The 16650-nt window shown below is 47.3% G+C and overlaps 1 protein-coding gene across 2 annotated transcripts in view; it reads left to right on the plus strand.

Annotated features, from left to right (window-relative positions):
- The window catches only part of LOC115111274 (receptor tyrosine-protein kinase erbB-4-like), a 526495-nt gene that overhangs the window by 75194 nt on the left and 434651 nt on the right, over positions 1-16650 (plus strand). The window lies entirely within an intron of this gene.

Consider the following 16650-nt stretch of genomic DNA (forward strand, 5'->3'; position numbering starts at 1 on the left):
GTTATGACGGTTATTTTGTTTTCATGACGGTCTTCATCCATAACAGTAAGTTATACGGTACAGTAATTGTGCCAGCCCTAGGAGGGAGAGATGCATTAGGACAGTCGCCCAGCACTAGCTATGTCATACAGTACAGTTGGGGGGTGAAGGGAGACGATAGCTAGCGACACTTTGGCGGACAGTGCTTGGGCGAAGGGTAGTTGGGGGGGTGGAGATACATCGGGGTTCCATCCTCAATGCACATGTCCATGCACACAGATGGCCCAGTGTTTTATGTTGTTTTCACTGCTGCTCCTCCTCCTTCCTGTTGAGTGTCTTCAGAGGGACGGAGACGCTAATCCAGAGGCCTGGCTCGCTAGCTCAGTTGCACATCTCCTTTCCAGGATGGCAGTTGTGGGTCTATCACTTGATCGGCCAGAATGTGGATAGATGTTGTGTCCCAGGGTAGTTCGGATGGCCGGTTGGTGTTGCCTTGGTGACCGGTGGCCTGGCAGTGATACGCGGTGGCCTGGGAGGAGGCATGTGTGTGTTTAGGGCTGGTTGTCTTTAGGCTCTCAGGCTGACTTACCGCATGCCAATGAACCTCTCTCTCTCTTCTTCCCTCTTCTCCTTCCTCCTCCTCCTCCACCCTCCTCTTCCCTCCTCCTCTTCCTCCACCTTTATTTTCTCTCCTCCTCCCCCTCCCCTCCTCCTCCTCCTCCTCCTCCTCCTCCTCTTTCTCCACCCTCCTCTTCCTTCCAGCTCCTCCACCCTCCTCTTCCCTCATCCTCCTTCTAACCTCCTCCTCCCTCCTCCTCCTCTACTTCCACAATTCTCTTCCCTCTTCCTCCTCCTCCACCCTCCTCTTCCCTCCTCCTCATCCTCTTCCTCCACACTCCTCTTCCCTCTTCCTCCTCCTCCACCCTCCTCTTCCCTCCTTCTCCACCCTCCTCTTCCTTCCTCCTCCACCCACCTCTGCCCTCCTCCTCCACCCTCCTCTTCCCGCCCCCTCATCCACCCTCCTCTTCCCTCCTCCACCCCCCTTTTCCCTCCTACTCCTCCTTTTCCTCCACCCTCCTCTTTCTCTCTCCCTCACTCAGGTTTTAATGAACTGCCCTTACTTATGTCCTAAACTGGAGACATTGTCACGTTCATTCCTGATCTGCCAGATCTCCATGTGGATTGACATCATTACTATGGTTATAAGCAGCATGATGATGTGAATGAAGTGTCAGGAGTGTGTCTGTTTCTCCCCTTTGTGTGTGTGTGTGTGTGTGTTGTTTTGTATGTTAGTGTGTGTTCTGCGTGCTGTTCTCAGTGTAGGTGGTAGTGACGATTAACCAGGTATCCTACTCTCAGGTGGACAGAACAGTAGAGCGTTGGCAAATGGCAGCTAAAACCAATCTCCGCTCCACACCTGTTTGTGATTGGTTCTGTCGATGGTGGAGACTAGTAGAGAACATGAAGAAACTCCATGCAGTATGACAGACAAGGTCTGCGCCCCAAATGGCACCGTATTCCCTATGTAGTGCACTACCTTTGACCAGAGCCCTAAGTGCCCTGTGTACACTAAATAGGTAAAAAGGGTGCCATTTGAGACATATCCAAGTTGATGCCACGCTGCTCTCTGGCTCTGGGCAGAGTAACCACCTGGCGTGTTGTGTATTCCAGCATGTGATTGTCATCATCAGGTAGAGGATATCCAGGAAGAGATTAACTCGTATCATACTGGGAGCAGATGACGACTACACCCTCTCATTCACACTCACATGCTAAGATGCCATGGAAATACATATTGCCAAGGAGGAACCCAGCAAAACCTTTTAACCCAAGCAATTTTTGTCAAGGATTTATTCAGTTTTGAAGAAAGTGTATTGTTCGCTCACTGTGAAAAAGGTATTTGGACTCTGATCTATACTGAACAAAAATATACATTCAACAATTTCAAAGATTTTACTGAGTTACAGTTCATATGAGGAAATCAGTCAATTTAAATAGATTCATTAGACCCTAATCTATGGATTTCACATGACTGGGAATACAGATATGATCTGTTGGTCACAAATACCTTAAATAAAATGAGCCTCAGGATCTCGTCATGGTATTTTAGTGCATTAAAATTGCCATTGATAAAATGCAATTATGTTCGTTGTCTGTAGCTTATCCCTGCCCATACCATAACCCCACCGCCACAATGGGGCACTCTGTTCACAACGGTGACATCAGCAAACCGTTCGCCCACACAACGCCATACACATGGTCAGCATTTGTGAGGCCGGTTGAACATCGTGCTAAATTCTCTAAAACATTGTTGTAGGTGGTTTATGGTAGAGAAATGAAAATGTAATTCTCTGGCAACTGCTCTGATGGACATTCCTACAGTCCACATGCCAATTGCACACTCTGTGGAGTTGTGTTGTGTGACAAAAAGGCTCATTTTAGCATGGCACCAATCAGCTTCTTGGTATGCCACACCTGTCAGGTGGATGGATTATCTTGGCAAAGGAGAAATGCTCACTAACAGGCATGTAAACAAATTTGTGCACAAAATTTGAGAAAAAAAGTGTTGTTTTGATTTCCCACATAACAACACCTTAAAACAAACTCTAAAGGAGGCTAGATACTGTACATTGTGATACACTCCTCCACAGGATCTTGATAATGTTTTACTAGGGTTGTTTGGACTGAGGCCAGGCAGAGACGTGTATGTCACCTCACCTAAAGGCCACAATGCCCAGTCTGTCTCTCTACACAGTGGGCCCACAGACCGCTGGAGCCTCCATAACCTGTGTGTGTCTGTGTCTGCGTGAGTGTGTGTGTGTGTCTACGAGTGTGAGCATCTGTGACGGAGGCCCCAGAGCATTGTGGGATTGACTGGTCACCGTCCGGTGGTACGACAGTAGTCACTTCCTCCGTGTGATTGTGTTTACCCTCTACTCTCACACTCCCTTACCCAGCAGAGCACAGCCGGGCACCAGCCAGACACACTGATGATGTCATAGAATATGTCTCTCCCGTTAGTGTTAGGCGTTTAGATATATCTGAGATACTCAAAGTGTCAGTACAGAAGGTTCTCTGTTGATATGCCATTTCTGGGGGAGATTCTATCAAAACAAATGTCCTCTTACCAATCAGCCTCTCTTTTTCTCTCAGGCTATGTTAGTGTGTGTGTGCGTGTGTTTCACATGAGGCGGGCAGATAGCCAAGAGAGGGAGCGATGAAAAGAGATGGCTGAGGAAAGGGGGAGGAGGAGAAACCTATCACTACCATTCCAACAGCTCAAGGCTGTTCCACTACCCTGTCACTATCACCTACAGCTTATCTGAACTATTGGCATCCGTTGGTTGCTGTTGGTTTTACATCCATGGCTAGTGTCTCTTACTGCCTCCATGCATGGCAGCTTCCATAGAAATTAGCAGCTGCTTTAATGTGGGGCTCTGGGTTATTTATGAGGAGTGATTAAATGTTTGGAGAGGCTCTCAGGATGTCTGCCTAATGCTTGGCTCAATGCCTCGTTGCAACACACAGACATACACACGCTCGCTCACACACACACACACACACACACACACACACACACACACACACACACACACACACACACACACACACACACACACACACACACACACTGATTCATTCATATTTCTTCCACCCACCCAACCAACCAACTGTCCTACTGTCTAGGAAGAAGGAGAAAGAGGAAGAGCTTGATGTTACCATCATCGTACCCCTCCGTCCCCCCACACACGAATGCATGCACACAGATACACACATCCTACTGAAATAAATTGTGAGGAAGTCGCTGAGATGGCGAGTAACGGTTATGTTGAGCGTAGGTCGTTTGTTAAAATATTGACCAATTTCAAACTCTACTGGGTTTTAATGAACTGAGAACCACTGCATCGGAATGGAATCCAATGCAGGGAAATATATAATTAGAGGGAGGGAGATTTGTATTTGTGAAATCTGTATTGTGTTGGAGGTGATTTACAGGCAGGGGCAGGCAGGCTAGACCGATAACTGCAGGGAGAGGTGAAGGGAGAGGGGACATAGAGAGAAAAGCGAGAGGGAGAGAGCTGTGCTTGTCCTGGCTGTTCCGGACTCAGGCTCAAGATGTATAGCCTTGTGTTTTTCTACCCTGATTTACTACTCCAGATCAGACACTACAGGAGACTACAGTACAGATCAGGCACTACAGTAGACTACAGTACAGATCATGCACTACAGTAGACTACAGTACAGATCAGGCACTACAGTAGACTACAGTACAGATCAGACACTACAGTAGACTACAGTACAGATCAGACACTACAGTAGACTACAGTACAGATCAGATACTACAGGAGACTACAGTACAGATCAGACACTACAGTAGACTACAGTACATATCAGACACTACAGTAGACTACAGTACAGATCAGACACTACAGGAGACTACAGTACAGATCAGACACTACAGTAGACTACAGTACAGATCAGACACTACAGTAGACTACAGTACAGATCAGATACTACAGGAGACTACAGTACAGATCAGACACTACAGTAGACTACAGTACATATCAGACACTACAGTAGACTACAGTACAGATCAGACACTACAGGAGACTACAGTACAGATCAGATACTACAGGAGACTACAGTACAGATCAGACACTACAGTAGACTACAGTACATATCAGACACTACAGGAGACTACAGTACAGATCAGACACTACAGTAGACTACAGTACAGATCAGACACTACGGTAGACTACAGTACAGATCAGGCACTACAGTAGACTACAGTACAGATCAGACACTACGGTAGACTACAGTACAGATCAGGCACTACAGTAGACTACAGTACAGATCAGACACTACGGTAGACTACAGTACAGATCAGGCACTACAGTAGACTACAGTACAGATCAGACACTACGGTAGACTACAGTACAGATCAGGCACTACAGTAGACTACAGTACAGATCAGACACTACAGGAGACTACAGTACAGATCAGACACTACAGTAGACTACAGTACAGATCAGACACTACAGTAGACTACATTACAGATCAGACACTACAGTAGACTACAGTACAGATCAGACACTACAGTAGACTACAGTACAGATCAGACACTACAGTAGACTACAGTACAGATCAGATACTACAGTAGACTACAGTACAGATCAGATACTACAGTAGACTACAGTACAGATCAGACACTAAAGTAGACTACAGTACAGATCAGATACTACAGGAGACTACAGTACAGATCAGACACTACAGGAGACTACAGTACAGATCAGACACTACAGGAGACTACAGTACAGATCAGACACTACAGGAGACTACAGTACAGATCAGGCACTACAGTAGACTACAGTACAGATCAGACACTACGGTAGACTACAGTACAGATCAGGCACTACAGTAGACTACAGTACAGATCAGACACTACGGTAGATTACAGTACAGATCAGGCACTACAGTAGATTACAGTACAGATCAGACACTACAGGAGACTACAGTACAGATCAGGCACTACAGGAGACTACAGTACAGATCAGACACTACAGTAGACTACAGTACAGATCAGGCACTACAGTAGACTGCAGTACAGATCAGACACTACAGGAGACTACAGTACAGATCGGACACTACAGGAGACTACAGTACAGATCAGACACTACAGTAGACTACAGTACAGATCAGACACTACAGTAGACTACAGTACAGATCAGACACTACAGTAGACTACAGTACAGATCAGGCACTACAGTAGACTACAGTACAGATCAGACACTACAGTAGACTACAGTACAGATCAGACACTACAGTAGACTACAGTACAGATCAGACACTACAGTAGACTACAGTACAGATCAGACACTACAGTAGACTACAGTAAAGATCAGATACTACAGTAGACTACAGTACAGATCAGATACTACAATAGACTACAGTACAGATCAGACACTACAGTAGACTACAGTACAGATCAGATACTACAGGAGACTACAGTACAGATCAGACACTACAGTAGACTACAGTACAGATCAGACACTACAGTAGACTACAGTACAGATCAGACACTACAGTAGACTACATTACAGATCAGACACTACAGTAGATTACTACAGACAGTACAGATCAGACACTACAGTAGACTACAGTACAGATCAGACACTACAGTAGACTACAGTACAGATCAGACACTACAGTAGACTACATTACAGATCAGACACTACAGTAGACTACAGTACAGATCAGACACTACAGTAGACTACAGTACAGATCAGACACTACAGTAGACTACAGTACAGATCAGATACTACAGTAGACTACAGTACAGATCAGATACTACAGTAGACTACAGTACAGATCAGACACTACAGTAGACTACAGTACAGATCAGATACTACAGGAGACTACAGTACAGATCAGACACTACAGGAGACTCCAGTACAGATCAGATACTACAGTAGACTACAGTACAGATCAGACACTACAGTAGACTACAGTACAGATCAGACACTACAGGAGCCTCCAGTACAGATCAGATACTACAGTAGACTACAGTACAGATCAGACACTACAGTAGACTACAGTACAGATCAGACACTACAGGAGACTACAGTACAGATCAGACACTACAGTAGACTACAGTACAGATCAGACACTACAGTAGACATCAGACACTACAGTAGACTACAGTACAGATCAGACACTACAGGAGACTCCAGTACAGATCAGACACTACAGGAGACTACAGTACAGATCAGACACTACAGTAGACTACAGTACAGATCAGACACTACAGTAGACTACAGTACAGATCAGACACTACAGGAGACTCCAGTACAGATCAGATACTACAGTAGACTCCAGTACAGATCAGACACTACAGTAGACTACAGTACAGATCAGACACTACAGTAGACTACAGTACAGATCAGACACTACAGGAGACTCCAGTACAGATCAGACACTACAGGAGACTACAGTACAGATCAGACACTACAGACTACAGTACAGAGACTACAGTAGACAGATACAGACACTACAGTAGACTACAGTACAGATCAGACACTACAGTAGACTACAGTACAGATCAGACACTACAGTAGACTACAGTACAGATCAGACACTACAGACTACAGTACAGATCAGACAGGAGACTACAGTACAGATCAGACACTACAGGAGACTACAGTACAGATCAGACACTACAGTAGACTCCAGTACAGATCAGACACTACAGGAGACTACAGTACAGATCAGACACTACAGTAGACTACAGTACAGATCAGACACTACAGTAGACTACAGTACAGATCAGACACTACAGGAGACTCCAGTACAGATCAGATACTACAGTAGACTACAGTACAGATCAGACACTACAGTAGACTACAGTACAGATCAGACACTACAGTAGACTACAGTACAGATCAGACACTACAGTAGACTACAGTACAGATCAGACACTACAGTAGACTACAGTACAGATACAGATACTACAGGAGACTACAGTACAGATCAGACACTACAGTAGACTACAGTACAGATCAGACACTACAGGAGACTACAGTACAGATCAGACACTACAGGAGACTACAGTACAGATCAGACACTACAGTAGACTACAGTACAGATCAGACACTACAGGAGACTACAGTACAGATCAGGCACTACAGTAGACTACAGTACAGATCAGACACTACGTTAGACTACAGTACAGATCAGGCACTACAGTAGACTACAGTACAGATCAGACACTACGGTAGACTACAGTACAGATCAGGCACTACAGTAGACTACAGTACAGATCAGACACTACAGGAGACTACAGTACAGATCAGGCACTACAGGAGACTACAGTACAGATCAGACACTACAGTAGACTGCAGTACAGATCAGACACTACAGGAGACTACAGTACAGATCAGATACTACAGGAGACTACAGTACAGATCAGACACTACAGTAGACTACAGTACAGATCAGGCACTACAGTAGACTACAGTACAGATCAGACACTACAGTAGACTACAGTACAGATCAGACACTACAGTAGACTACAGTACAGATCAGACACTACAGTAGACTACAGTACAGATCAGGCACTACAGTAGACTACAGTACAGATCAGACACTACAGTAGACTACAGTACAGATCAGACACTACAGTAGACTACAGTACAGATCAGACACTACAGTAGACTACAGTACAGATCAGACACTACAGTAGACTACAGTACAGATCAGACACTACAGTAGACTACAGTACAGATCAGACACTACAGGAGACTACAGTACAGATCAGACACTACAGTAGACTACAGTACAGATCAGACACTACAGACTACAGACAGATCAGACACTACAGTAGACTACAGTACAGATCAGACACTACAGGAGACTCCAGTACAGATCAGACACTACAGGAGACTACAGTACAGATCAGACACTACAGTAGACTACAGTACAGATCAGACACTACAGTAGACTACAGTACAGATCAGACACTACAGGAGACTCCAGTACAGATCAGATACTACAGTAGACTCCAGTACAGATTAGACACTACAGTAGACTACAGTACAGATCAGACACTACAGTAGACTACAGTACAGATCAGACACTACAGTAGACTACAGTACAGATCAGACACTACAGTAGACTACAGTACAGATCAGACACTACAGGAGACTCCAGTACAGATCAGACACTACAGGAGACTACAGTACAGATCAGACACTACAGTAGACTACAGTACAGTAGACTACAGTACAGATCAGACACTACAGTAGACTACAGTACAGATCAGACACTACAGTAGACTACAGTACAGATCAGACACTACAGTAGACTACAGTACAGATCAGACACTACAGTAGACTACAGTACAGATCAGATACTACAGGAGACTACAGTACAGATCAGACACTACAGGAGACTCCAGTACAGATCAGATACTACAGTAGACTACAGTACAGATCAGACACTACAGTAGACTACATTACAGATCAGACACTACAGGACTACAGTACTCCAGTACAGATCAGATACTACAGTAGACTACAGTACAGATCAGACACTACAGGAGACTACAGTACAGTACAGATCAGACACTACAGTAGACTACAGTACAGATCAGACACTACAGTAGACTACAGTACAGATCAGACACTACAGGAGACTACAGTACAGATCAGACACTACAGTAGACTACAGTACAGATCAGACACTACAGTAGACTACAGTACAGATCAGACACTACAGTAGACTACAGTACAGATCAGACACTACAGTAGACTACAGTACAGATCAGACACTACAGTAGACTACAGTACAGATCAGACACTACAGGAGACTACAGTACAGATCAGACACTACAGTAGACTACAGTACAGATCAGACACTACAGGAGACTACAGTACAGATCAGACACTACAGTAGACTACAGTACAGATCAGACACTACAGTAGACTACAGTACAGATCAGACACTACAGGAGACTCCAGTACAGATCAGATACTACAGTAGACTACAGTACAGATCAGACACTACAGTAGACTACAGTACAGATCAGACACTACAGTAGACTACAGTACAGATCAGACACTACAGGAGACTCCAGTACAGATCAGACACTACAGGAGACTACAGTACAGATCAGACACTACAGTAGACTACAGTACAGATCAGACACTATAGTAGACTACAGTACAGATCAGACACTATAGTAGACTACAGTACAGATCAGACACTACAGGAGACTACAGTACAGATCAGATACTACAGTAGACTACAGTACAGATCAGACACTACAGGAGACTACAGTACAGATCAGACACTACAGTAGACTACAGTACAGATCAGACACTACAGGAGACTCCAGTACAGATCAGACACTACAGTAGACTACAGTACAGATCAGGCACTACAGGAGACTACAGTACAGATCAGACACTACAGTAGACTACAGTACAGATCAGACACTACAGTAGACTACAGTACAGATCAGACACTACAGGAGACTACAGTACAGATCAGATACTACAGGAGACTACAGTACAGATCAGACACTACAGTAGACTACAGTACAGATCAGACACTACAGGAGACTACAGTACAGATCAGACACTACAGTAGACTACAGTACAGATCAGACACTACAGTAGACTACAGTACAGATCAGACACTACACTATACTACAGTACAGATCAGATACTACAGTAGACTACAGTACAGATCAGATACTACAGGAGACTACAGTACAATAGAGAGACGGAGTGCCCCTATACATAATCGTTTCGTACTAACAGGCAGTTACACAGAGTGAGCTGATTCTACTTGGAGGCTACAGGGTACCTATTAAACCTCAGTAGCTAATACATAGATCACCTGTTGGATGGAGTTTGGTTGTGCTGTTTGTCTTACTCCTTTCCTCTCCGAAGACACTGGTTAAAATGTAAATACGCTACTCAGCATGAAGCAACATGATAAAAGCAGCAGTGGTAGAATCACTGTGTGGTGAATATCGAACCCAGTATAAAACACCATCTCTCTCTCTACCCAGGCATGATGTAGGACATTATCCGCTTCTTCTTCGCTTTGCACTGGGTAGTCTTTGATGGATACCCAGTTAGTTAGTCACAAAGACTGGGAGAGGAGATGAGAAGTGAAGCAAGCATGGTTCCCCCTTCCTTCCTTCCTTCCCTCCGTCTCATCTCCCTCTCACCCCCCCTCTCTCCGTGGCATCCTTAAACACAATCTCTTTCATCCTCCATCGAGCGGAAGAAAAATCATTTGGAGGCGATAGCAGCAGTCGGGGCAGTTGTCTCTCATATCATTACACACAGGCTGGCAGACTGGAGTGTGTGTGTGTGTGTGTGTGTGTGTGTGTGTGTGTGTGTGTGTGTGTGTGTGTGTGTGTGTGTGTGTGTGTGTGTGTGTGTGTGTGTGTGTGTGTGTGTGTGTGTGTGTGTGAGAGTGTCTGTGTGTGTGTGTGTGTGTGTGTGTGTGTGTGTGTGTGTGTGTGTGTGTGTGTGTGTGTGTGTGTGTGTGTGTGTGTGTGTCTGTGTCTGTGTCTGTGTCTGTGCGTGAGTGTGTCTGTGTGTGTGTCTGTGTCTGAGTCTGTGCGTGAGTGCATGCTCGTGTGACAGGCGGACTGGGGCTCTCCTCCGGGTGTTCTTATGCTTGATTGCCTCATCAAGGCTTCTAAATTGGTCCAATATACTTCATCCTTTTAGTGCCTCATTTGCTGTCTGCCTTGTGCCTTGTGTCTACTCACCTGTATAAAGTGGTCCTTTTTCTGCCACAACAAAGACCGAGCTAGCTAGCTGACACTAGGACTGTGTCCCAAATGGCACTTTTCCTATTATAGTGTACTTTTGACCAAAAGTAGTGCACAAGTAAATAGGCAGCCATTGGGGATGCAGACATCCCTACTGTAGCCCTACTGTAGTCATGTAGGGCATGGGAGACATGAGTTCAACATGTACTGTTATTGTGTGAACTGGGACACATTAAAAGGTAACCCTGCATTATGAATTCACAGGACTACAAGCTTTGAGAAATAAGAAATAGGTAGCTGTCTTTTAACGTGAAATAATAAAGAGCTCTTTAAGCATGTGATAATGGAGGTTATTCAAATTGAAGTACATTTGTATTGCTCATAAAGGCCAACAAGGAGGGCTCCCTCTAAAAGGTCATTACCTGAAAAATGGCAAAGTTGTTCGGAGAGAGTCTCTAATTCAAGGTCTCTGTCTTCAAGGTCTCTGTGGAAAAATCAATAGTGTGTATGTGTATGTGTGTGTGTTTGTGAAATTATGTTAGCTTGAGCATCTGATTGATATGCTCTAACTTAGCTTGTCCAGTTTGATAATGTCCTTGAGATTCATTCTGTCAGGGGCCTCAGCCCTCAGCCTGGCCTCCAGACAACACAAAAACACACACAGTGACATACACACAGTGACACACAGACAAACACATACACACATTCAGTGACACACACACACACACACACACACACACACACACCGTTGCTGGAACAAGTGATTGTATGATAGTCTTGATTAGAGAACACTTTTAAGCCCTAGCGACCGGCAGACTGTATAAACAACGATGACTGTTCAATGTTAGACCTCCCTTCCACTACACAGGATTCTGTTCATTTGGGAAGAAGTGCTCTGAACTATTTATTGTCCTATTATTAGTGTCCAAGCATAGGTACCCAATCAGGGTCATCATCTTCAAATCAAGTTTGTAAGTAGAACTAACTGGTATTTTAGATATTTCTGAACTTTGCTAAACTTTCTTCTTTGAGATCATGACTCTCTCGTTCACAATTAGCTAAGCTATATGCTGACTTAGACTAGTCATTGTAAACTGTCTCAACAACCAAGCAGGATTCATGACTATGGAGGACATGTGCATCGTATGCCCTTTATCCTACCAAGGCCCTCCTAAAGCTACAGCTTTAACGCACCGGTGTTAGCTAGTGTAATCTCTTTCTCTCTAGATGGGAACAGCAGGCCAGTGAGAGACATGTTCACAGTCCCTGCTCTGATAACGGAGCTGACTGATAGCAAAAGAGCAGAGAGAGGCTTTGGAGAGATGCTGAGTATTTGCACGAGTCTCTGCCTACCAGCCTACGACCGCCCGCCTGCCTGCCTTTGTGACACTTTCAGGGGAATGGAAGCTCCCTCTCTCTCTCTTTGTTGTTTCAATCCAGAACTCTAAATCACAATGGCCTAAATAGAATACCAGGGTTAGTGGAGGCAGTTAGCAAGCTGAAGCCAACTTGGATGAGTGTGTGTTACAATGTCAAGCTGTGCTTTTGTGCTGAAGTCGCTGCATCATTTTTGTGGAGTGAGCACTGATGGTATTATATAAAAGGAAAGTTCAGACAGTATTGACATTTCATTCAAAGAAGAAATGATGTTCTCATGATGTGGCATTGATTTGCTTAGCAGGAGAACAAAAGTGATGAATTGATGTATCTACAGTACTCCCTCTGGACCATTAGGCTCAAAGGGGTATTTTCATCAAACAGATACAGTAACTAACCAACCAGAGTTTATCTGGGGTCAGGAGACATAAAGTATCTTTGTTTTGGATGTGGAATGGAGGTTAATCGTCTATAATGTAATTGGCCAGACTGTAAGACAAAACTTACTGTAGTAAACTGTTCCAGAAACAAAATCTCCTTCTCTCTCCACCCCTCTGTGTGTGTTCTGTCAGCAGTGATTAGCTCACTTCTATATTTGGCCAATCCAGGGCCAGCTCAGTGGTCTCCATTCCACAGTTCTGATGCTGAGATTAGACCAGCCTGAAATGGACATCGGTCTTCACACACCTCTAAATATAGTAGAGCATACAGGATACAGTACAGCAGAATAGAAAGAGCGAGATAGAAGGACGGGGACAGACTGGCGGGGACGGACTTATGTGGACAAACAGACAGAAACAGACGGACAGACGGAAACAGATGGACAAACGCAAACACACAGACAGAAACAGAGACAGACAGACAGACAGACAGACAGACAGACAGACAGACAGACAGACAGACAGACAGACAGACAGACAGACAGACAGACAGACAGACAGACAGACAGACAGACAGAGAGAGAGAAATAGATGTGCTTGGTCAGTATCAGTAACGTATTAAGATCTAATCAAATACATTATATGTGTAATTCACCATTGCCTGTATCAGTCTCCCTTTCATTACCTCCCTCCCTCCCTCCCTCCCTCCCTCCCTCCCTCCCTCCCTCCCTCCCTCCCTCCCTCCCTCTCCCTCACTCCTTCCTATTTAAATGAATAACCCTCCCTCCCTCCCTCTCTCTCTCTCCCTCTCCCTCACTCCTTCCTATTTAAATGAAGCCCAGGAGTTGTGCTGTAATGTGTCCTGGGAGGGGACCCCAGGAGTTGTGCTGTAATGTGTCCCGGGAGGGGACCCCTGGAGTTGTGCTGTAATCTGTCCTGGGAGGGGACCCCAGGAGTTGTGCTGTAATGTGTCCCGGGAGGGGACCCCTGGAGTTGTGCTGTAATGTGTCCCGGGATGGGACCCCAGGAGTTGTACTGTAATGTGTCCCGGGAGGGGACCCCAGGAGTTGTTCTGTAATGTGTCCCGGGAGTGGACCCCAGGAGTTGTACTGTAATGTGTCCCGGGAGGGGACCCCAGGAGTTGTTCTGTAATGTATCCCGGGAGTGGACCCCAGGAGTTGTTCTGTAATGTGTCCCGGGAGGGGACCCCAGGAGTTGTTCTGTAATGTGTCCCGGGAGGGGACCCCAGGAGTTGTGCTGTAATGTGTCCCGGGAGGGGACCCCAGGAGTTGTGCTGTAATGTGTCCCGGGAGGGGACCCCAGGAGCTGTGCTGTAATGTGTCCCGGGAGGGGACCCCTGGAGTTGTTCTGTAATGTGTCCCGGGAGGGGACCCCTGGAGTTGTTCTGTAATGTGTCCCGGGAGGGGACCCAGGAGTTGTGCTGTAATGTGTCCCGGGAGGGGACCCCTGGAGTTGTTCTGTAATGTGTCCCGGGAGGGGACCCCTGTAGTTGTTCTGTAATGTGTCCCGGGAGGGGACCCCAGGAGCTGTTCTGTAATGTGTCCCGGGAGGGGACCCCAGGAGTTGTTCTGTAATGTGTCCCGGGAGGGGACCCCTGGAGTTGTGCTGTAATGTGTCCCAGGAAGGGACCCCAGGAGTTGTGCTGTAATGTGTCCCGGGAGGGGACCCCTGGAGTTGTGCTGTAATGTGTCCCGGGAGGGGACCCCTGGAGTTGTGCTATAATGTGTCCCGGGAGGGGACCCCTGGAGTTGTGCTGTAATGTGTCCCGGGAGGGGACCCCTGGAGTTGTGCTATAATGTGTCCCGGGAGGGGACCCCTGGAGTTGTGCTATAATGTGTCCCGGGAGGGGACCCCTGGAGTTGTGCTGTAAGGTGTCCCGGGAGGGGACCCCTGGAATTGTGCTGTAATGTGTCCCGGGAGGGGACCCCAGGAGTTGTGCTGTAATGTGTCCCGGGAGGGGACCCCAGGAGTTGTGCTGTAATGTGTCCCGGGAGGGGACCCCAGGAGTTGTGCTGTAATGTGTCCTGGGAGGGGACCCCAGGAGTTGTGCTGTAATGTGTCCTGGGAGGGGACCCCAGGAGTTGTGCTGTAATGTCCTGTGGACCCCTGGAGTTGTGCTGTAATGTGTCCCGGGAGGGGAGGAGTTGTGCTATAATGTGTCCCGGGAGGGGACCCCTGGAGTTGTGCTGTAATGTGTCCTGGGAGGGGACCCCTGGAGTTGTGCTGTAATGTGTCCCGGGAGGGGACCCCTGGAGTTGTGCTGTAATGTGTCCCGGGAGGGGACCCCAGGAGTTCTGCTGTAATGTGTCCCGGGAGGGGACCCCAGGAGTTCTGCTGTAATGTGTCCCGGGAGGGGACCCCAGGAGTTATGCTGTAATGTGTCCCGGGAGGGGACCCCAGGAGTTGTGCTGTAATGTGTCCCGGGAGGGGGCCCCTGGAGTTGTGCTGTAATGTGTCCTGGGAGGGGACCCCAGGAGTTGTGCTGTAATGTGTCCCGGGAGGGGACCCCAGGAGTTGTGCTGTAATGTGTCCCGGGAGGGGACCCCAGGAGTTGTGCTGTAATGTGTCCCGGGAGGGGACCCCAGGAGTTGTGCTATAATGTGTCCTGGGAGGGGACCCCAGGAGTTGTGCTGTAATGTGTCCTGGGAGGGGACCCCAGGAGTTGTGCTGTAATGTGTCCTGGGAGTGGACCCCTGGAGTTGTGCTGTAATGTGTCCCGGGAGGGGACCCCAGGAGTTGTGCTATAATGTGTCCCGGGAGGGGACCCCTGGAGTTGTGCTGTAATGTGTCCTGGGAGGGGACCCCTGGAGTTGTGCTGTAATGTGTCCCGGGAGGGGACCCCTGGAGTTGTGCTGTAATGTGTCCCGGGAGGGGACCCCAGGAGTTCTGCTGTAATGTGTCCCGGGAGGGGACCCCAGGAGTTCTGCTGTAATGTGTCCCGGGAGGGGACCCCAGGAGTTGTGCTGTAATGTGTCCCGGGAGGGGACCCCAGGAGTTGTGCTGTAATGTGTCCCGGGAGGGGACCCCTGGAGTTGTTCTGTAATGTGTCCCGGGAGGGGACCCCAGGAGTTCTGCTGTAATGTGTCCCGGGAGGGGACCCCAGGAGTTGTGCTGTAATGTGTCCCGGGAGGGGACCCCAGGAGTTGTGCTGTAATGTGTCCCGGGAGGGGACCCCAGGAGTTGTGCTGTAATGTGTCCCGGGAGGGGACCCCAGGAGTTGTGCTGTAATGTGTCCCGGGAGGGGCCCCTGGAGTTGTGCTGTAATGTGTCCTGGGAGGGGACCCCAGGAGTTGTGCTGTAATGTGTCCGGGAGGGGACCCCAGGAGTTGTGCTGTAATGTGTCCCGGGAGGGACCCCTGGAGTTGTGCTGTAATGTGTCCCGGGAGGGGACCCCAGGAGTTGTGCTATAATGTGTCCTGGGAGGGGACCCCTGGAGTTGTGCTGTAATGTGTCCTGGGAGGGGACCCCTGGAGTTGTGCTGTAATGTGTCCTGGGAGGGGACCCCTGGAGTTGTGCTGTAATGTGTCCCGGGAGGGGACCCCAGGAGTTGTGCTGTAATGTGTCCCGGGAGGGGACCCCTGGAGTTGTGCTGTAATGTGTCCC

The sequence above is a fragment of the Oncorhynchus nerka genome, linkage group LG3, assembly GCF_034236695.1.
Source record: "Oncorhynchus nerka isolate Pitt River linkage group LG3, Oner_Uvic_2.0, whole genome shotgun sequence".
Lineage (NCBI taxonomy): Eukaryota > Metazoa > Chordata > Actinopteri > Salmoniformes > Salmonidae > Oncorhynchus > Oncorhynchus nerka.